Raw genomic sequence first — 22,454 nt, forward strand, 5'->3', positions numbered from 1 at the left:
ATCTGAACTCCGTCCTATGCCAGGTGCCCTTGTCATACCAATGAACAGAAAACAAGAATTATAACAAATTCAACAAGCCACAAACACATGGACCCAAAGGAGCTATACTCCACACAGAACTGCATGGAGTTCCTCAACAATCCACTGAGGGGGAAAATCCCTGGAAGGAAATAAACTGAAACCAACCACAACAAATGACAAACCCAGATAAGCAAAAGAACCAGACAATAAATAAAGAGCAAGCACTTATCTGGAGTAGATGTGGTGTAGAGCAGGGTTAAGCAGGCAGGAGATACAAAGAACAACTGACATCCGGCAACAGCCTGCAATCAGACCAGGACTTAAATAAGCAGAGAGTTAGCAAAGGAAACACCCACTGCACAACACACCTGGTCTCTGTCCAAACCATTCCTGGCCACCAGAGGGAGCCTCCCAGCAGCCAAAACATAACTAACATTCACAACAGATCTCATCTAACCTCCTGGCAGCGCTCGTCATCCCCTGCAGTGACCTGGGCTGACCTATTGATGTTAGCTCAGGTCACTGCATTGCTCTCCCAGCCAATGGGAAACATTCTGTTCTTCATTGACTGGGGGGACATTGTCTATGGTATGGATAGTCATGTGTCCCCCTTATTGGATTACGCCGGACCTGGATTTGATTGTTCTTTTCAATAAATTGGTGAAAGAGGGAATGTGGGGAGTGTTTTTTCAAATAAAACTTGTTTGTCTATTTTTTTTTATTAGTGACTGGGTTGGTGGTGTCGGGTATCTGATAGATGCGTGACATCACTAACCCCAGGACTTGATGCCAGGTGACATTACACATGTGGCATCAACCCTATATATTACCCCGTTTGCCACAGCACCAGGGCAATGGGATGAGTTGGGGAAAAGCACCAGGATTTGCAAATCTAATGGATGTGCCACTTCTGGGGCGGCTGCGGCCTGCTATTTTTAGGCTGGGGAGTGTCCAATAACAGTGGACCTCCCTAGTCTGAGATTACCAGACCCCAGCTGTCTGCTTTACCTCGGCTGGTGATCCAATTTGGGGGGGACCCTATGTTTTTTGTTTTAAATTATTTATTTAATTTAAAATAGCATGGGGTGTAATCTGTTTTGGATTATCAGTCAAGGTAAAGCTGCCAGCTGTGGTCTGCAGGCAGGAGCCGTCTGCTTTACCCTAGCTGGCTACAAAAGATAGGGGGGACCCCATGTCGTTTTTTTTTTTTTAATTATTTATTTTTTTGGCTAAATACAAGGCTAAGCACCCTTTAGAGCCACATGAAAGTCACTAAAGGGTGCCTGCTTAGAATATGCAGGGGGGTGGGACATTATATATGTCTTTCTCATCTATCTATTCATCTATCCATTATCTATCCATCAGTCTATCTATCCCTCTATTCATTCATTCATTCATTCATCCCTCTATCTCTGTCTCTATATCTATCTATTCATCTCTATATCTACTCATCTATTTATCTTTCTTGCTGCTTCCGGTCCGCAAAAAAAACGGATGACACACGGATGCATCCGTGAAAAAATGGACCGCAAAAACGGAACGGTCATGTGAATGTAGCCCACATGTGTTCCCTATGGGGGTAGGGGTCGGTACAGAACGATGGTGAGGGGGGGCGTTGGTACAGAGCGCCGTTTGTGTGTGTGTGGGTGGGTGGATGGTTGCAGAGCCTGATGTGATGTGGGGTGCAGAGTTCAATGTGTGTGTGTGTGTGTGTGTGGTGCAGAGCCCGATGTGGGGCTGTTATTTCCATTGCTAGAGTGATAACAAGTCAGGTGCTGGGCAGAATACTGACAGGGAATGTGTGTGTGCAGGGGGCGGTCAGGGGGCGAGCCTGGACAGTGAGGGCGGGCAGGGGGTGAGGCTGGACAGTGAGGGTGGGCAGGGGGCGAGGCTGGACACTGAAGCCAGGCGGTGCCAGCTCTGACTGAGGTTTTGCACAGGACGTGGTCAGTTTGCTTGTGCTGAATGTAAACAAAGAGCTGCAGAGAATAAAGGGATAACTCAAGAGGAACAAAAGATGGAAAACAAAAAATAACAATGTAGGGGTGTTTTATATGACAATACAGCACAGATAAACTCAAAATGTTTTGGTAAGCTAATGTCGGACAACTCCTTTAACCCTTTTCTGGATGTATCACTACCTCAGTCATGTATGTTACGGCTATTTGCCTTCACTCTGCTTGACTGATGGATTAGTGAATTGCGCTCCTGGTAACTTAATAAAATAAGACACCGCACACTGCGTGACATGGATTAAAATTTTAGCCACAGCAGCCCTTTATTTTATAAGAAAACAAATCAACAACAAAAACAAGATTATCGGCCCAGAGATGTGGTTGTTATAAGTCCCAGCCTCATATCCCCCTCCACCGTGTATACCTAGCTCTAAGGGGGAATCTGGGTATACCTCTTGATCATTTTTCCTTGTGTCCGCTGAGCTCCTCCCCAGGGACCCATATTCTATTGTCCACTGAGCTCTGCCCCAGGGACTCCATTAAACACATAATTCTCCAACCAACAATGAGGGGGTTTAAACAACCAAAATCTCGCCAAGACTCGCTCTTGTAACACCTTACAAGAGTGAGTTTCTCCATAACTTAATGGCTCGTTCCACTCCGTCTTGTATTCCCAACATCCATATATCAATGCCAATGTCGTTAAGATGAACCTTATCATTTCTACAAAAGTTTTCCTTTGTATTTTCAAGCATCTAGTGATGTATGGCCACCCCTCCATTTTCCAACACATATTTTGTTATTTTTTTTATTAACCTTTATCCTTGTATTGTTAATACGGGCCACTGATCGCGCTGTTCTCCATATTTATCTAGCTACTATATCAGACCAAACCACCACTGTTTCTGGGTAAGACCTCCATAAATTCCACATATTGAGCTTTATGTCCCTAACCAAATGTCTTGATGTTCTTATTGCTAAGTCATTACCAACTAAATGGATAAGTAAGACATCCGGGGGGTGGTACAACTCCACATGATACTGGATATCTTTTAACAGCTGATGCCACTTCATTCCCCTTTTTCCTATCCATCTCAACTGTGCCAAGGAACTGGGGAACCCCAATTGTCTGCCATTAGGCCTGACTGCTGCGCACAAGGCCCCCCAAAAAACAAATGAATGTCCCATGATCCAAACTAGGCATTGCTGTTCAACTAAAACAAAAAATAAAAACACAATTACCACACAATTATCTAAATGAAGACACAACTACTATATGATTACCAAACTACACACACATATATATATATATATATACACACGTACGCCGTTTATAATAAATGCATTCTAATGTAGCTCTTAAATCTGCTCGATTCTCATCTCTCAATTTTTTTTAACAATGTCAGGCCCTAAGCCCCATCTAGCAGCTTCTGTTGCTGCTCCTATCCTAAATGAGTGTGAAGTGAATACATTTTGAGACTCCCCCAAAATTACCAGGCATTTTTTAACAACTGCTGTGAACTGAAATTGTGACAATGACTTACAATCCTCATGAATTAGTAATGAACCTTGGATATTCGGCCTTCTTGAGACATAGTTTCTAAAACAGATGACCGGGCAAGATTTGGAACCACTTAAAGGAAACAATGTGATCCATTTTCCTCTACCCTGTTGTTCAGTTTTTGACTTGGCCAGATTACATTCCAATCTGTCCGTGTATTGATGCACGTCCTCGGCTTGTAGACCCCCACTTTTGATGGAGCTACTTGACACTAACTCGCTGATTCTAAAAGCTCCAAAAAAGGCCAGTGTGAATGCACAACTAAAGAGTTATGCGAGCGTCACATGGGATGATCTATCGTGCGATCGCACGAGTGATCGCACCCGCCCCCGTCATTTGTGCATCACGGCAATTAGTTGCCCGTGGCGCACAAAGTCGTTTACCCCCCATCACATGCACTTGCCTGCTGAGCGACGTCGCTGTGGGCAGCAAACATCCTCTTCCTGAAGGGGGAGGGACGTTCGGCGTCACAGCGACGTCACACAGCAGCCGGCCAATAGAAGTGGAGGGGCGGAGATGAGCGGGTCGTAAACATCCCACCCACCTCCTCCCTTCCGCATTGCCGGCGGGATGCAGGTAAGCTGTGTTCATTGTTCCCGGGTGTCACACGGAGCGATGTGTGCTGCCCCGGGTAAGATTAACAACCGGCGCAGAGAAGAAGAAACGACTTTTTGAAAATGAGTGACGTGTCAACGAGCAACAATAAGGTGAGTATTTTTGCTCGTTCACCGTCGCTCGTAGCTGTCACATGCTACGATATATCAAACGATGGCGGATGTGCGTAACTTACGCCCGCATAAGACTTCAAAATGACTGCTACAGACTCGGCCTAGTACACTCAGTATCTGCTGTAATAACTGGAATGAAATTGGACGCCGTTTATCTCTGGCATTTTTACAACTTTCTGTAACCCTTTAGGGCCTGCTTAACTAAAAAATGCTTTGTGTAATCAGTGAAATCATGCAACTTAAACCAAAAGGCTAATCCTGACATTTTACTATTAATACTGGACAATGAAATACCGTCTACAAAGGCCCTGCTAATGTAATTAACAACAAAGAAACATTGTTGTGTAACCTGGCATCATGTCCCATTAGAGCACACAAATCTTCCCATTCCCTCCATGCTGACTGGTACCTCTGCCATGTGCTTACACCTACAGACCGTTCTATGAGACCGTATGCGGTGTCACTGGCAGGGACCATAGAAAATCCGGACACTTCTTGCCTTGTACCTCTGCCATCGGGGCTAACGAACGGAATCTGACCCACTGAAAACGAGACAGAGCATCAGCCACTGAATTACATATACCAGGGACATGTACAGCTGTAATCTGACAATTTGACTTTAAACAACACAGCATTAGATGATGTAGCAATGAAACAACAGGGAGGGAAGAAGCTGATTGCTTGTTGATGACTTCTACAACTCCCAAGTTATCACAATGAAATCTCACTTTTCTATTTTGGAAAATATTGCACCAAATTTCATAAGCAACCACTGGGGAAAAATTCAAGGAGGACTAAAGGGTGCTTTACACGCTGCGACATCGCTAGCGATTGCTAGCGATGTCGAGCGTGATTGCACCTGCCCCCGTCGTTGGTGCGACATTTGGTGCTCGCTACCGTAGCGAACATTATCGTTACGGCAGTGTCACATACCTTGTCAGCGACGTCGCTGTGAACGCCGAACAATCCCTCCTTCAAGGGGGAGGTGTGTTTGGCATCATAGCGACGTCACTGCAGCGTCACTAAGCGGCCAGCCAATAGCAGAGGAGGGGCGGAGATGAGCGGTCGGAACATCCCTCCCTCCCACCTCCTTCCTTCCTCAATGCCGGTGGACGGAGGTAAGGAGATGTTTGTCATTCCTGCGGTGTCACACATAGCGATGTATGATGCCGCAGGAATGACGAACAACATCATACCTGTGGCAGCAGCGATATTAAGGAAAGGAGCGATGTGTCAACGATCACCGTTTTTGAAGGATTTTGCGATCGTTGCTCCTTCTTGTCACACGCTGCGATGTAGCTACCGGCGCCGGATGTGCGTCACTAATGACGTGCCCCCGACGATATATCGGCAGCGATGTCGCAGCGTGTAAAGCACCCTTAAGTTTCGTGTTAACCCATTGCTTCTCCAACTTTCTGGCCACCTATCTGCATACCACTGTCCAGAACAATATGCACCAAAACCAGTTGACCCTGCTGCATCAGTGTGGATATCTAGGTCAAAATTTTAAACCGGTGGTCTGATCCACAATGACCTCCCATTAAACTCCATTAAGAACTGTTCCCATACCGCCAGATCGTCTTTTAATGTTCTAGCCAGCCGCACAAAGTGATGTGGAAAGGTCAGGTCCAGATTAAGGTTGGTTGGGGCAGAAAATCTGGTGGGGGCCCCATAACGTTAACATTTTTAGCCATAACAGTAGAGTGTGAACTGTAGCAAGCATTTAGATATAAATCCAATAAACATTTATCTTATCCTGTTCTGCCACATTCAGATTTACAGTACTACAATACAGATACAGTCCATGATAACTCATAGCCGTCACTTATACACAGAAAGTAGAGTTACTCACATATTTTTTATTGATCCCAATGTTAAGGCAGCCAGGGCCGGCTCCAGGTTTTTGTGGCCTTTGGGTGAAAGAGTCTCAGTGGACCCCATCCACACACAGACACGCACATACACATACAGGCATACGTACATATACATATTTGAAGACAAATTCAGAAAAATACATATAAACAGACAAATATATGCACAGTCATATACACTGACATACATACAGACGCATTAGGGCTCGTGCGCACGTTGCGAAATTCCATGCATTTACGCTGCGTATAGCAATGCAGTATAAATGCATGCATCCTGCATCCGCTGCACAATCTATGTAGATTGTGCATGATACGTGCGCACGTTGCTATTATGAACGCAGCGATTTGGGTGCTAAAATGTTGACCCAAATCTGTGCGTTCATAAAATGAGCATTAAATATTGCGTGCGCTATGGATGCAGCTCCCACTCCGTCTATGGTGGGGGCAGCAGCCATAGCGCATGAAATCAGCTTTTTTAGTACAGAAAAACTGCATCCATTATGCAGTGTTTCTGCAGCGATTTGACGCGCACATGTGCTGTCAAATTGCTGCAGAATATTCAGCAGCTACGTGCGCATGAGCCCTTACAGGTATTAATATGGGGAAGTCGCCAGCAGCCTCACTCACCTCTCCGGCTTGTTTCCGTCCAGCTCCTTCAGGACATGTTGCTGTGTTTCACGATGGCTGTCACTAACAGACATGACTGCACACTGACAGCACTGCTGTATATACATCACAGGAGGGGCTGGGGGCTACAATATATACATTACAGGAGGGGCACAGGGCATAGATGTTACTGGAGTGGCAAACAGCTCTGGTGGTGTACTCAATACTGGGATGGGTGACATAGCGCTCTGGGGGACCCATATAGTTCTGGGGGGGGGGCCGCACAGACTGCTCTAATTCATATATACACACACACACACACACCACAGTACTGCTTCTTACACACACAGCTCTGACACACACACACACACCTCTGACACACACACAAATACAATGCACCCCCCATCACCCCCTACACACACACACACACACACACAATACAATGCACCCCCCATCACCCCCCCCCCCCACACACACACACACACACACACACACACTACAATGCACCCCCCATCACCCCCTACACACACACCCCCAATGCACCCCACACACGCGCGCGCACACACACACACACACACACACACACACACGTGCAATGCACCCCCCATCACCCTCTACACACACACACACCCCCCATTACCCCTCCCCCACACACAATACAATGCACCCCCCATCACCCCTCCCCCACACACAATACAATGCACCCCCATTACCCCTCCCCCACATACAATACAATGCACCCCCCATTACCCCCTACACACACACACACAATACAATGCACCCCCCATCACCCTCTACACACACACCCCCAATGCACCCCCCATCACCCCCTACACGCACGCACGCACACACGCACACAATGCACCCCCCATCACCCCCTACACACACACACCCCATTACCCCTCCCCCACACACAATACAATGCACCCCCCCATTAGCCCTCCTCCACACACAATACAATGCACCCCCCATCAGCCCTCCTCCACACACAATACAATGCACCCCCCCATCACCCCTCCCCCACACACAATACAATGCACCCCCATTACCGCTCCCCCAAACACACACAATACAATGCACCCCCCATTACACCTCCCCACACACACAATACAATGAACCCCCCATTACCCCTCTCCCCACACACAATACAATGCACCCCCCATTACCGCTCCCCCAAACACACACAATACAATGCACCCCCCATTACCCCTGCCCCCACACCCAATACAATGAACCCCCCATTACCCCTCCCCCACACACAATACAATGCACCCCCCATTACCCCACACACAATACAATGCACCCCCCATTACCCCTCCCCCCACACACAATACAATGCACCCCCCATTACCCCTCCCGCCACACACAATACAATGCACCCCCATTACCCCTCCCCCCACACACAATACAATGCACCCCCATTACCCCTCCCCCCACACAAAATACAATGCACCCTCCATTACCCCTCCCCCACACACAATACAATGAACCCCCCATTACCCCTCCCCCCACACATAATATAATGCACCCTCCATTACCCCTCCCCGCACACAATACAATGCACCCTCCATTACCCCTCCCCACACACAATACAATGCACCCTCCATTACCCCTCCCCACACACAATACAATGAACCCCCCATTACCCCTCCCCCCACACACAATACAATGCACCCCCCATTACCCCTCCCCCACAGACCCTCCATTACCCCTCCCCCACACACAATACAATGCACCCCCATTACCCCTCCCCCCACACACAATACAATGCACCCCCCATTACCCCTCCTTCCACACACAATACAATGCACCCTCCATTACCCCTCCCCCCACATACAATACAATGCACCCTCCATTACCCCTCCTCACACAAAATACAATGCCCCCCATTACCCCTCCCCCACACACAATACAATGCACCCTCCATTACCCCTCCCCCCACACAATACAATGCCCCCTCCATTACCCCTCCCCTACACACAATACAATGCACCCTCCATTACCCCTCCCCCACACACAAAACAATGCACCCCCCATTACCCCTCCCCCCACACACAATACAATGCACCCTCCATTACCCCTCCCCCACACACAATACAATGCACCCTCCATTACCCCTCCCCCACACACAATACAATGCACCCTCCATTACCCCTCCCCCCACACACAATACAATGCACCCTCCATTACCCGTCCCCACACACAATACAATGCATCCTCCATTACCCCTCCCCCACACACAATATAATGCACCCCCCCCATTACCTCTACCCCCACACACAATACAATGCACCCTCCATTACCCCTCCCCCCACACACAATACAATGCACCCTCCATTACCCCTCCCCCCACACAAAATATAATGCACCCCCATTACCCCTCCCCCCACACACAATGCAACCCTCATCACTCCCTACACACACAAATTACACTGCCCCATCCCTACACACACCTGCCTCCCCCCCTCCCTCGGAATACAGTACTCCCCCTCTGCCTGTGACAAAGCTGTGTTCCTTCACAAATGTTCCCCGCTATGTGTCCTCAGCCCCTCCCCAATCATCCCCATTAATGAAACCTGTCTCTTCAGCTCCTTCATTGAGCGCTTACCGCTGCCTGATGTCCCCTGTGTGCTGGCGCCCGCAGCACTGTGATGACGTCAGCAAGGTGCTGCATGTCGGCGGCGGGGCCCAGTCCCAGCATGCTGTTCAAATGTATTTACGTCTGAAAGACGCAAATACATTTGAATAGGAAGGAGGAAGCTGAGATCACCAGCACCGGCTCTGCTGCCTTCCTCTGCAGTGTGTACAGGCCGGGCACACAGCACGCTGCCTCCTGCTGCAGCTAGTGTGCCCAGCATGTACACACTGCTGAGGAGCGCGGCGGGGACAGAAGATACAGCGGCCCACTACACCGTGCCCCTGCCCCTCGCTGGGTTCGCTCATGACGGCCGCAGCACATAGCAGGGAGCTCATTGACACACCTCTGACCCCGGACGTGCAAGCGCTGGTACTTCCGGGGTCAATCAGCGTCCTGTGCCCGCAGTTTGTTTTTGCGTCTTGACACAGATACAAATAAATGGCGGTGCGCCGCCCCCCCCCCCCCCCCTCCGAAAACACAGCAGATTTATTTGACTGTGTTTACGGAGGGGGAGAGGGAGTGAAGAAAAAAAATGCTGACAGGTGCCTAGTGGCAAGTATGGCCCTGGTGGTGGGGGCCCTCTTAGAAGCTCTTTTGGTGGGGGCCCTGGGGCTGGAGCCCCGCCTGCCCCGCCTATATTCCGACCCTGGAAAAGGTTATGCCTGAGGTAGCTGCAGCTAGGCGCCTACAAAAAACTCTACCCATTGGAATAATGCGACACGCAAAGTTCATTTTTCCTACCAACAAGTGTAGATCCTTTAATCTGATCTTACGGTGAGATCTAGCTTCTCTGACTGCCTCCAGCAGATCACTAACCTTGTCATCCGGTAATCTGCACTCCATGGCCTCACTGTCAATCAAAATTCCTAAAAACCTAAAGTGTAGATGGGCCTTCTTTTTTATCTGATGCTATCGGTACTCCGAAATGCTTAAACACCGACTGAATCGCTGTCAATAATGAAGCACAAACAAATTACTTTGGTGGACCAATACATAAGAAATCATCTAAATAATGCAGGACAGAACGCACGCCTGCTTCTTTCTTTACTACCCACTCCAAAAATGTGCTAAATGATTCAAACAAGGAGCATGAGATGGAGCAGCCCATTGCTAAACACAAGTCTACATAAAACATTCCCTGCCACTGACATCCCAAGAGATGAAAGCTTTCTGGATGTACTGGTAGGAGTTCTAAAAGCAGCTTCAATGTATGTTTTTGCCATCATAGCTCCTCTGCCGTACTTTTGAACCCATGCAATTGTGACGCCCCTGGCCTATCAGGTCGTCACAGGGTACTGCACAAGCTGCCCTTTCGTGCAGTATTCCACCTCTGTCTTGGTTATGGGTCCCTAACTAATGGTGTTGCCTCCATCAGCTAATAAAATCCTAGATACACCCTGCACCACACCCACCAGACACACCAGTGGACGGCTTGAGTGGAATAGAGTCGCCCACCTGGGGGGTTAGGGAGGGGAGGTGAGGAGTGTAGTCAGTTGAGAGAAGTCTAGTGAGAGGTGAAAGTGAGAGGAGGTCAGGAGCGGGGCTCCTGGAGAACTGTCTAGGTTGCAGATGGTGGTCTGGGCCTAGAGGAGTCGGACCCCGGTCGCAGGGGATCGTAGCAAGGTGCCTGGAACTGTCGAGGAGGGCAGCCGGCAGCCTAGCACCATCACCGGTCCGGGACCGAAGGCACGACGGGGTACACGGACCCTAGGTCGCGGAGTAGCTTCAGGCAACCTGATAATTTACCTGTGAAGAATGGAACCTTCATGATTCGTTCCCAACCGCTCCAGAAATCGGGGCATTAGTGCAACGAGGGGATAGGACTTTCCAAACTACAATGGTCCAGAAAATCCCAAGCGTGAGCCCTGAGAGCAAGCTCCCATACTTGGCCATAGTAGGGAGCGGGGCCCGGCTAGTTTCATGCTACCGGGCCACCAAGTAGAAGTCTAACTAAGTGCCAGGAGGCAGGTCACAGATCAACAGGCAGCACCATTGGGGACGGGACCCGGACGAGCTCCCCTCAGCGGCAGCGGTGTCCAGACACTTGGTTTACCGGTTGTCAGTATTTGCTTAATGGACTGAGTCAGTACAAGAGTGACACCTGTGAAGCGATGGCCGAGAGGACCACCGCAGTGCAGAGTAGGTTACAGTACACAAGATGAGGTGCGAACAACAAGGGTGTATTTATTAACAGGCGGGGAAAGATGTGGAGAAGGCAGGTTCAGGCACGAGGTATACAGTGGCAAAACGTGATTTAACAACACTTTTGTATTCTCTAGCTGGTCCGCTCAATAGCACGGTGCTCCAACTATTACAGGTTCAAGAAACACAAAAACAGTCAGGTACAATGCTACTCTACACGTAACCTCTCTGGCCTCTGCTAAACGGGCCACACGGATGCCGTGTTCTACCTACTGAAGCCTACTTTAGCCCCTAGTATGTGCACAATATTCAACTCACAGTGATGCTCGGGACGTGGATCCAGTCCCGGGGGCCCCCCAACAGCAGTCTCATCTGAAGGTGCGCACTTCTCCTGGGCCGGGTTAAGGAGATCAAAAACTTCTTCTTGCTTCAGATTCCTCGCTTGTTCCCTGTTATCTGCAAGTCTCTCTCTCGATTCAGAAGAAAAACTCCATTCCTCCGAGACACACCGGCTGTGTGTTCCTTCACATGCTTCTAAAATCAAAACAGAAACTCACTTCTCTTCTTACACTCGGGCTGTCCATTAGCACACTTTCTGCAGGGGGAGCAGAACATTCCATTACCCCTCAACACGGGGAGGTTTCTGTCTCTTAAAGTGGCAGAGTGTTTCTTATTGTCCATAGCAGTAGCACCCCCCAATATGCCTCCCCACTTAATGATGGTCGTCCTCGGCCATCACAGCTTCGAGCCCACTGTGTTTTGAAGGAAGGTTCAAACCTGTAGAGGAGACAACAATGGCAGTACAGCAGACCTAGTACATTGTTCAACATATCGGATTGGTGGAACCCCTGCAGTAGACCTCTGAGATCTTCTAAGATCTTGACTATCAGGCTCGGCTTGACTAGCTTCCGGAGGAACACTTGCTGTGGGAGCTGCAGTGGAATCTTGGCTGGTCTCTTCTTCCCGTGGCGGTAGTGGCTCATCCATGGGATCTCCTGTAGGGTTGAGGGTCCCCCCTGCATCGGAGACTGTCCACCAGTCATCGACTTCACACACAGATGACGTAAGTTCAGGGAGTGGGGCAGAGACTGCAGGAGATCTTGGCGTAGAAAGAGCTTCAGACCGGCATGGTCGCAACATATTTCTGTGTAGTACTCTAGGGCCGGACGCTCCATTCTCAATTTGCACCTTGTAGACCGGGCCGTCAGCATACACCCGTTCGATTACTCTGTAGGGTTGAACTTCCCATCTTTCACTCAGTTTACCCTTGGGGCGTTTCTCTCTGACTAACACTTGATCTCCAGGTTGAAGCGGTATCTCTTGAATCGGTTTAGGGCTCATATGTTCTTTCTTCTGTAGCTGTTGACAAGCCAACCGACGTATCGTCTGTAATCGTTGTCGATGTTCTTTCACCCACGAAGTGACAGTTCGTTCCATGAAATCCTCTGGCTGCTCCAAATTCAGCTCGATGATTTCTCGCCCAACTCTTCCAAACAGCAGTAGATATGGGGTGTAACCTGTAGTGGAGTGAACTCGGTTATTGTAGGCCCAGACCAGTTCTGCCAGGTAATCCGGCCAACATGCCTTCTTATCTTCCTCTAATGTTCTCAGCATTTGGAGTAGAGTTCGGTTGAAGCGTTCACATGCTCCATTACCTTGGGGATGGTAAGGTGTAGTCCGAGATCGCTCGATGTCATACATACGACATAATTCCTCCATCACCTTGCCTTGAAAACATGCACCTTGATCGGAGTGGATCCGCTTCGGGCATCCATACACCCGGATGAAGTCTTGGCAGATGGCCCGTGCCGCTGACTCAGCAGTCTGATCTCTAGTCGGGGTGACTACAGCGAACTTGGAGAAATGGTCGGTCATAACCAAACAGTATTGTAGTCCCCGAGTGGAGTGTCCCACGAGGAGATAATCAATCATCAACAGTTCTAGCGGTTCTTTTGTCTGTATGGTCTGAACGGGTGCCCTTTGTTCAGTGCTTTTAACGAGGTCGCATACTCGACATTGCTGGCAAACCTCATCCACCACAGACGCCAACCTGGGGCAGTACACGTACTGCTGTAACCATTGGTAGGTCTTTGCAGGTCTGAAGTGAGCGCCAAACTCGTGAGCTTCCTTAGCTACCTCTTTAGCCATTTTCCCGGGGATGACCACCTGCCATCTTGCTTCTATATCTTTTGGCTGTTGTCTCTTACGATATAACACTGATCCTCGAACTTCCAGTCTATCCCACTGGTGTAAGACACTCTTCATCTCGGCGTCCAGGTTAGCCCTTTCTTGTTTGTCTGGCTTCTGCTTCTCAGTTACCCAGTGTTTCATCTGTTGCAGCCCTTCGTCTGCATCTTGAGCACGTCCCCATTCTTCATTGGTTCTCCCCAGGGACCGGGGCAGTGTGCAAGCCTGCCTACTCAACTGGGACGCAACCACCGAGGGCCCAAACTTGCTAAAGTCTGGCATTTCTTCCTCCTCTAATCGTTCATCGAGATCCCCCACTGGGGTCTCCACCGTCACTCTTGACAGCCCATCCGCATTTGCGTTTTCGGTAGCAGGGCGATAACAGATGGTAAAGTCAAACTTTGCAAGGCGAGCCACCCACCGTTGTTCCAAGGCTCCCAATTTGGTATTCTCAAGGTGGGCCAGAGGATTATTGTCTGTCCGGACCTGGATCCTGGTTCCTGTCAAGAAGCCAGCAAATTTCTCTGTCATGGCCCACACTAGGGCCAGGAGCTCTAGTCGAAAGGAGCTGTAATTGTGGGGGTTTCTTTCGCTGTCCCGCAGGGACCTACTGGCGTAGCCAATGCCTCTCTCATGTCCATCTTGCATCTGAGACAATACGGCACCAAGTCCATGAAGGCTACCATCTGTGTACAGCAGGAATGGTCGGTCGACATCCGCATAGGCCAGGATCGGGGCTGAATTAAGGGCATTCTTGATAGCCTGAAAAGCCTCATCTTGTCTCTGAGCCCAAGAGATGCCCTGGTTCTTCGACACTCCGGCGGTCCCCCTCAGCAGCTCGTTCAAAGGACTCGCCACCTTTGCGAAGTCTTTGACAAACCGGCGGTAATACCCGGCGAGTCCAAGAAATGCCTTGAGTTCCCTCACCGTTCGAGGGACTGGCCACTTCTGAATGGCCACCACCTTTTCTGCGGAGGGTAGGACTCCATCTTGTGACACTGTGTGGCCCAGGTACTCGATCTCTCTCTTGAAGAGGTGGCATTTTTTGGGCTTCACCTTCAGGTTATGAGCCTGCAGTCTCCCGAGTACCTGTCCAAGCCGGTCAAGGTGTTCTTTGAACGTGGCCGAGAACACGATGATGTCATCCAGATAGATCAGTGTCGCTTCAAAATTTAGGTCTCCCAAGCACTTTTCCATCAGCCGTTGAAACGTACCCGGAGCATTGGAGAGTCCGAAGGGCATCCGGTTAAACTCAAACAATCCCATCGGGAGGATGAACGCGGTCTTGGCTTTGTCTTTTTCCGCCACAGGTACTTGCCAGTACCCGCTTGCTAAATCCAAGGTACTTGGCCTTCCCCAAGTCCGTCAAGGATTCTTCGATTCGTGGTACTGGGTACGAGTCGCGAACGGTACAAGTGTTGAGTTTTCTGTAGTCTACACAGAACCGGATGGTTCCATCCTTTTTCTTGACGAGTACCACCGGGGCCGCCCAAGGGTTCTGGCTGCCCTGCACTATTCCTGAATCCAGCATCTGCTTCAGTAACGTCTTTACCTCTTGGTATATCTTGGGAGGGATTTGTCGGTACCGTTCTCGAATCGGACGAGCTTCCCCGGTCGGTATCTCATGCATGACGGCTTCAGTGCAGCCGAAATCTTCAGCGTGGCGAGCGAATGCGGCCTGGTTCTCCCACAGCATAGATTCTACTGCTTGCACACGCTCAGGGCCCAGCGAATTCACATCCACTTCCATCTGATCGAGGATGGCCTTTCCACTCCACTCTGGGGATGGCATCTCTTTGGCCCTCGCAGAGATTGCTAGGGTCCACCCCACACCTTCTATCGGCGATAAGAATATCTCTTTATGACTCCTTACCTCGCCTTTATGTACGTACACCAGGGCCAGATCCATCCCTCGAGGCAAGATGGCCTCACCGGGGCCCACATTCAAGGCTCTGATAGGGACGCGTCCTTGTTGGAACACAGCTACCGTACGAGCTATCATAACTTCTTGGTCCACTCTTCCGGTTGCTACAGGCTGAACAATCACTTCTATCCCATCGAGATTGCGATAGGTTCCCACTGGGAGGTGTAATATACTTTCTCGGCCGGGAGGCAGGATTATAGGTTCCTTCCCAGGAGCCCTGATGACCCCTACCGTCTGATGAGATGGCACACTCTTCTGCATCCCACAGACGCGGATCAGCCGTTGAAGTGCTTCCTGTGTAGGCTTATGTGTAGTAGCTTGCTTCCAGTATCCGGGTCCCCGTTTGGTGAACATAATCTGACCTAATTCACGTAGGACATTCATCCAGGTACATCTTCGTTGATGGGCTCGGGGACTAGTAGGATCCCTTTTTTCCCCACTTCTTGCCCACAGATTCGAACATTCATCCACACAACTCCTGTGACTGGGATCGGTTGTTGATTAGCAGCAATCACCCGGATCAGGGTCTCTTTCTCTGGCCTGGCCAGTGTCTGGAAATGTTGATTGAAATATGCTTCTGGCATCGTCGTCACTTGTGACCCAGTATCTATCAAGCAATTCACTGGGACACTCTCGAATTCAGTACGTAGGATGGGACAACCAGCGATCAAATGTTCGTTATGATACGGAGCGGCCTCCCTTCTCACCTCCCCCGCAGAGTGCCGCACTACTGCGGGGGTTGGTAGTTTAACGATGGCTTCCGTTGGCTTTGAGTGTTATTCCGGCACCCCCTGGCAATATGCCCCCGACCTCCACATCCCCAGCAGTGGATGTCTTCTTCTCGCTGGGGAATACCTCGTGCCTCTGGTGGCTGACGAGAGCAAGCCTGCAGCCTCTAGTCCCCCATTGGTAGAGCCGAGGAATTATTGCGTGAGTATAATGGGCCAGGTTGGAAGGAGGAGGATGCAGCTGGGTAGGGATGTTCACCAGACAAGTCCCTCATTCTTTGCTCCATCTAGGTCTTCTCCTGTACGTTGAGAACGGATTTCTGTAAATCTTGCACCACCTGGACCAGTCCCACCTGGCAGTTTGTGTCCACTCTGGAGGTGGCGGTTTGGACGCGCACCACCCCAGATGCGTAACTTTCTTCTTTACTTCGGGCTACTGCTTCTGCTAGGATTTGACGAAAAGTAAGAGCCGGATTCGCTCGGACCCGTTCTGCCAGGGCTCGCCGCAAGGATACGCTATGCAATCCCAGAATAAACTGTTCCCGGAGTATTCGGTCGGTAGAGCCTATGCCGCCGAGTCCATCTGACTCCTTTCTCTGGACCTCCGCTAACACTTCTTGTAGTGCTGTTGCATACTGAGAGACCCCTTCTTCCCGCTGCAGCCTCGAAAAAAATTTGGCGCGAAGATGTCCCGCGCTACCAGTCTCGCCATAGATCTCTTCCAAGAATCCAACTAACTTTCAGGGTACAACGGGTGGGTTCTGGTTGTAGACAGACATTTCTACGTGCTTCTCCCTCTAGGGCAGTCAAAGCGATGTCCACCTCAAGCTCTGGGCCGATGTTATTCACTTTCAGGGTGCTCTGCAGCTGGGACACCCAGTCGCACAGTGCCATGTTATTGCCATCGAATTTTGGTAGCACACTAAATATGGTGCCCATTGGAAGTGTCCTTGCAGGGGTTCTACCATTGCCCACAGCACCCCCATTAATATTAGCGTTCCCGCCGTTGCTGTCTGCTGCCTCCATCTTGGTGACCGTACCCTGCTTGCAGCGCCACTTGAAGCGATGGCCGAGAGGACCACCGCAGTGCAGAGTAGGTTACAGTACACAAGACTAGGTGCGAACAACAAGGGTGTATTTATTAACAGGCGGGGAAAGATGTGGAGAAAGCAGGTTCAGGCACGAGGTATACAGTGGCAAAACGTGATTTAACAACACTTTTGTATTCTCTAGCTGGTCCGCTCAATAGCACGGTGCTCCAACTATTACAGGTTCAAGAAACACAAAAAACAGTCAGGTACAATGCTACTCTACACGTAACCTCTCTGGCCTCTGCTAAACGGGCCACACGGATGCCGTGTTCTACCTACTTTAGCCCCTAGTATGTGCACAATATTCAACTCACAGTGATGCTGGGGACGTGGATCCAGTCCCGGGGGCCCCCCAACAGCAGTCTCATCTGAAGGTGCGCACTTCTCCTGGGCCGGGTTAAGGAGATCAAAAACTTCTTCTTGCTTCAGATTCCTCGCTTGTTCCCTGTTATCTGCAAGTCTCTCTCTCGATTCAGAAGAAAAACTCCATTCCTCCGAGACACACCGGCTGTGTGTTCCTTCACATGCTTCTAAAATCAAAACAGAAACTCACTTCTCTTCTTACACTCGGGCTGTCCATTAGCACACTTTCTGAAGGGGGAGCAGAACATTCCATTACCCCTCAACACGGGGAGGTTTCTGTCTCTTAAAGTGGCAGCGTGTTTCTTATTGTCCATAGCAGTAGCACCCGCCAATACATGCACCCCACGGCATCCCCCCTATCACTGAGCCCCAGGAATTCCCCCTACCCGTGGAGGGTTACAATATCTTGCTGCCCCACTTCATCGCCTCAGGTACTCCCAGCGGCAGCGGCGGTACTCCTAATTACCATACACCACTGGTGGCATCACAAACTATATCTAAATCCCCTGTAAATACCCCCTTCATTTGAGTGGCCACACGACCCCCGGGTCCGGGGACCCTCGAGCCACAGCGAACCCTGATTCGAGCAGCTCGGCTGCTACCACGGGGGCGGCACACAATCGCTGTATCAAATGAAGTATACGAGACTGTGCAAAGTTCGTGATCGATTCCATCATTAACTGAGCTTCCATGAGGGAAGGATAGATGATGGATCAGCCTAAACTTATTGGGTTCCTTCTTTGGGACCACTCCCAATGAAGAAACCCTTAAGTTTTCTATTTAAATAGATAATAAAACAAGCGCACTATGAGAAGCACCCGTGGAATCCTTTTAACGTTTATAATATTAGAATTGCTCACCTTTGTTGGTTGTGCGCCCCCGCACAACTTCAGTGTAAGCTTGTCAGACTGGAGTTCCTCCGATCAGGTCCTGTGTCCTGGTACTGCTCCTATTATACCTGATGAAAGCAATTCTGCTGAAACGCGTTGTAATAATAGGAGTGCCTAATTAATAAAGTTCAAACAATTATTACCAGCAAATATCCTTATTGCGCTATATATAGACCGAAAGAACTATCCTTAAGTTTTCTATTGGCATTTTGGGGAATGGACCTGCAATGCAGCCCATGTCAATTTCTTTGTTTAGTTTTGCGGAGACAATTTGAGAATATGTACAAGCTGAAACAAGGTTACGAGAACAAGTTGCTGGGCCTGAAATAGATGGGATCTTAAAACCTTCTCAAAAACCCTCCCACAACAATTGTGCTATTTTTCTGTCTGGGTATCTGCTTAGATAGCCCACCATCTCCGCGAGTCTAATTGGTGTTTCCCCCTTTTTGATTAATCTCGGCTGTTGGGGTTTTATTTCATTTAAAGCATTTTGATAGACTATGGTTTCCACTACCGAAGGTATATTCATGTTTGTACCTACATGTGTCTCCGAACCTGCACTGGCTTTCATTGAACTGCCAGCAGCAACCTTTTCTGTTTGCTGACAATGCGATTGCTGGTGATATGCCGACATAGCCCTGAAATGGCTGAATAAGCACGCGTGGCGCTGTCATGAGACACATCCATATCCATCCAACCAATATCTTTGTGATCCCACCAAATCCCTTGGCGACAAGCCTTTCGTTGGCGAAACTGCTCATCATAGCACAGCCATGCTATACCTCCATACACACGGTGCACCTCCCCGATAGAATCCATGTAACAAAATAAAGCAGAACAATGTTCAGGAGTTTTTTGTCCTATTACACTTGCAAATATGGCAAAGGCCTGAAACCAATTGGCAAATGTTCGAGGGATAAGACGGTACCGTCTTTCTTGTTCCTCTCTTTTTCTTTCATCAAACCTTACTCTATCCAAGTTATATTTTTCTAGGGGCAGTAATGAAAATATTTCCACATATTTGTCGGCCCAAATATTCTCCCTAACCTCCTGTTTCAAATGAATTCCTAGAGGACCCTCAAACATACATATAATTCACCTCTTGCTGCATCAGATAATGTAACCCCTTCTGAAATTACTGCTTCCTCCTATGTCTCTGGATCAGCACATGACTGACTTATCACCTCCGATGTCCTGCAACCATTTCCAGACCATGCAGCAATAGGAGAAGTTATGGGTAAGCTAGACTGACTCAAAGCCTCCTTACCACCTGACATTAATTGTTGTACTACTGAATTAAGATCCCATCCTACATTGCATGGAACTGTACCCCCAACTGAGCCCACTGGTCTTATTACAGGTGTTGTTATACTAGATATAGGACAAGAAAAAGTGTTCTCACCAATACCAGGCTGCGCCGTAGTCTGACCAGCTGTATAGGAAATCCTTGCTTGTGTAGTCTGTACAGCCCCTCCATTATTGAAGTGCTGCGTACTGCTGCCCTCTAGTGGGGAGTCGTTATCTGTGTCATACTCATTGTGATTTTCTGGAATCTCTGCAGTGTTGCAGCTGAAGATTTATTGCCCGACTCAAATTCTGAGCCGGTTGATGAGGTCTTTGTCTGCTTAAAGAAGTTTTGCGCTGTTGTCTTTCTGGATTCCTGCCACTCGTGTAATAGCAACCCGGATCCGGAAAAGATGTTTCTCCTAAGCCCATCCCCTTGTGGTGGTTCTCTTCCTGGGGGGAGGATGTGTAATGTCCTCTGGAATGCTGTGGGGATTGTTGAGGAAGGTCTAAAGCGGGCTTTACACGCTGCGACATCACTAGCATTTGCTAGCGATATCAAGCGCAATAGCACCCGCTTCCGTCGTACGGCCGATATGTGGTGATCGCTGCCGTAGCGAACATTATCGTTACGGCAGCGTCACGCGCACTTACCTGCTCTGCGACATCGCTCTGGCCGACGAACCGCCTCCTTTCTAAGGGGGCGGTTTGTGTGACGTCACAGCGACGTCACACGGCAGGGGTCCAATAGAAGCGGAGGGGCGGAGATGAGTGGGATGTAACATCCCGCCCACCTCCTTCCTTCCACATTGCTGGTGAAGGCAGGTAAGGAGATGTTCGTCGCTTCTGCGGTGTCACACAGTGATGTGTGGTGCCGCAGGAACGAGGAACAACATCGCTAATAAGCAGAAAACGACTTTTTGTTTCAGGATGACCTCTCCACGGCAAACGATTTTGACCGCTTTTGTGATCGTTTAAGGTCGCTCATAAGTGTCACACACTCCAATCTCGTTAATGAAGCCAGATGTGCGTCACAAACACCGTGACCCCGACGATAATTCATTAACGATATCGTAGCGTGTAAAGCCCACTTAAGAATTCAATCAGCTCTTCTGAAGCTGCCATTCTAGTATTCCTTGCAGACATCAAGTCTTCCACAGGCATTACTACAATGTCACGTCATTGATGTCTATTCCTCCTATGGCTTCTGTTAGTGGATGTTACCGTATTCTGTAGCATGTGTGAAGCCCCACCAGTGATGTGTCGGTGCATTACCTTCAGGGACTCCACTCAGCTGGATCTGGTCACAGGTAGGAGATCTTCTTCTTGTCGTGACGCCACTCTCAGTATTGCGGCCAGTAGGGACCGCCACTGCAGATTGAGGGTCGCCTGGGGCTGATGGTATGTGCAGTTAGTTGGAATAGCCCCCTGAGAGTGGGGCAAGCCCCAGGGCCCGATGTAGGTGCGTAGTACCACAAGGCGCAGAATAACTCCACACAGGCAGAATGTCTTTCAGGGTTTTTACTCACTTCAGGTGGCAGGGTGAGTAACCCGGGCGTAGCTGGGATGAACCAGGCGGGAACCAGGTGTCCTTCAGGCTGACTTGTGAGGGTGACTACTAACTCGCCTTCCTTAGCCCTTGGTGGTTTGGGGTGACCCCGACTTTGAGTCCCTATGGGGGTCACCCAGGGAAGTTGCTGAAGCCTCACTCCCCTTCGTTTGCCGTGTGCTTGTTGCCTGGGCCAGATCACTCCAGCTTCTTGCCTCCTGTGAGCTATGGGCCCCAACTGTGGCTACGTGGCTGCGGCTTTTTGTGGTGTTGTGGTGTGGGCTTTGAGAGCCCCACACCGGCAGGTTTAGCAAAAGAAAGCTGGATCTATCTCCGCTTCGGGATCTGCCGCCCGTTTGGGCCTGGTACTCTCTAGCAGTCTCCTTACTTCCCACTCCGTTGCTCTCTCTCTAGCTGAAGATGGATTTCGGGTAGCACTCCTAGTTGACCGTTCTCCCCCGTCAGTAGCCACTGCGCGGGCGCTGTTAGACAGCAACAGCCCCACAGGTCTGCTCCTCACTGAGCCCTATGGAGTTCTGCCCTAACTGACTCACTGCCCCTCCTCTCCTGTTCTTGCCTACGCCACCTAGCAACCAGATTCTCTTACCACACCCCTTGAGAGGAGATGGAGGCTTTTGGCCCCCTCCACTATTCCAGTGAAGGTCAAGGCTTTTCCCCCTCCTGGGATCCCCAGGGGTCCTCTCATGGGTACATGTGTGAGACCTGATCACTATGCGCCTGTGTACCACACCCCTGTCAGCCTTCTGGATTACCTGTATTGTACTGTCCCCAGCATGGGTGCAGTACTCAGTGGTGCCTGACCAGGTCAGGGGCGCCACATTCCCCCTTAGTTATCACCAGCACGTCCTCGGGCTGCAAGACAACATTTTAAAATGCATAAAACATTAAAACATGT

General features: G+C 49.7%; 1 long non-coding RNA gene across 3 annotated transcripts in view; it reads right to left on the reverse strand.

Annotated features, from left to right (window-relative positions):
• LOC142256906 (uncharacterized) overlaps positions 1 to 20,190 on the reverse strand; it is a 100,359-nt gene extending 80,169 nt beyond the window's left edge. The window contains exons 1-3 of one of the 3 annotated variants that reach the window (XR_012727577.1): positions 20,108 to 20,180; positions 18,676 to 18,819; positions 17,789 to 17,982 (exon numbers count right to left, since the gene is read on the reverse strand). This is a non-coding gene — a long non-coding RNA (uncharacterized LOC142256906). Of the gene's footprint in view, positions 1 to 17,788; positions 17,983 to 18,675; positions 18,820 to 20,107 lie in introns of those variants that run through there. The other 2 variants (XR_012727578.1, XR_012727576.1) reach the window with 2 other exon arrangements.
• Positions 20,191 to 22,454: the final 2,264 nt, after the last annotated feature.

Source organism: Anomaloglossus baeobatrachus, chromosome 11 (assembly GCF_048569485.1).
Source record: "Anomaloglossus baeobatrachus isolate aAnoBae1 chromosome 11, aAnoBae1.hap1, whole genome shotgun sequence".
Taxonomy (NCBI): Eukaryota; Metazoa; Chordata; class Amphibia; order Anura; family Aromobatidae; genus Anomaloglossus; species Anomaloglossus baeobatrachus.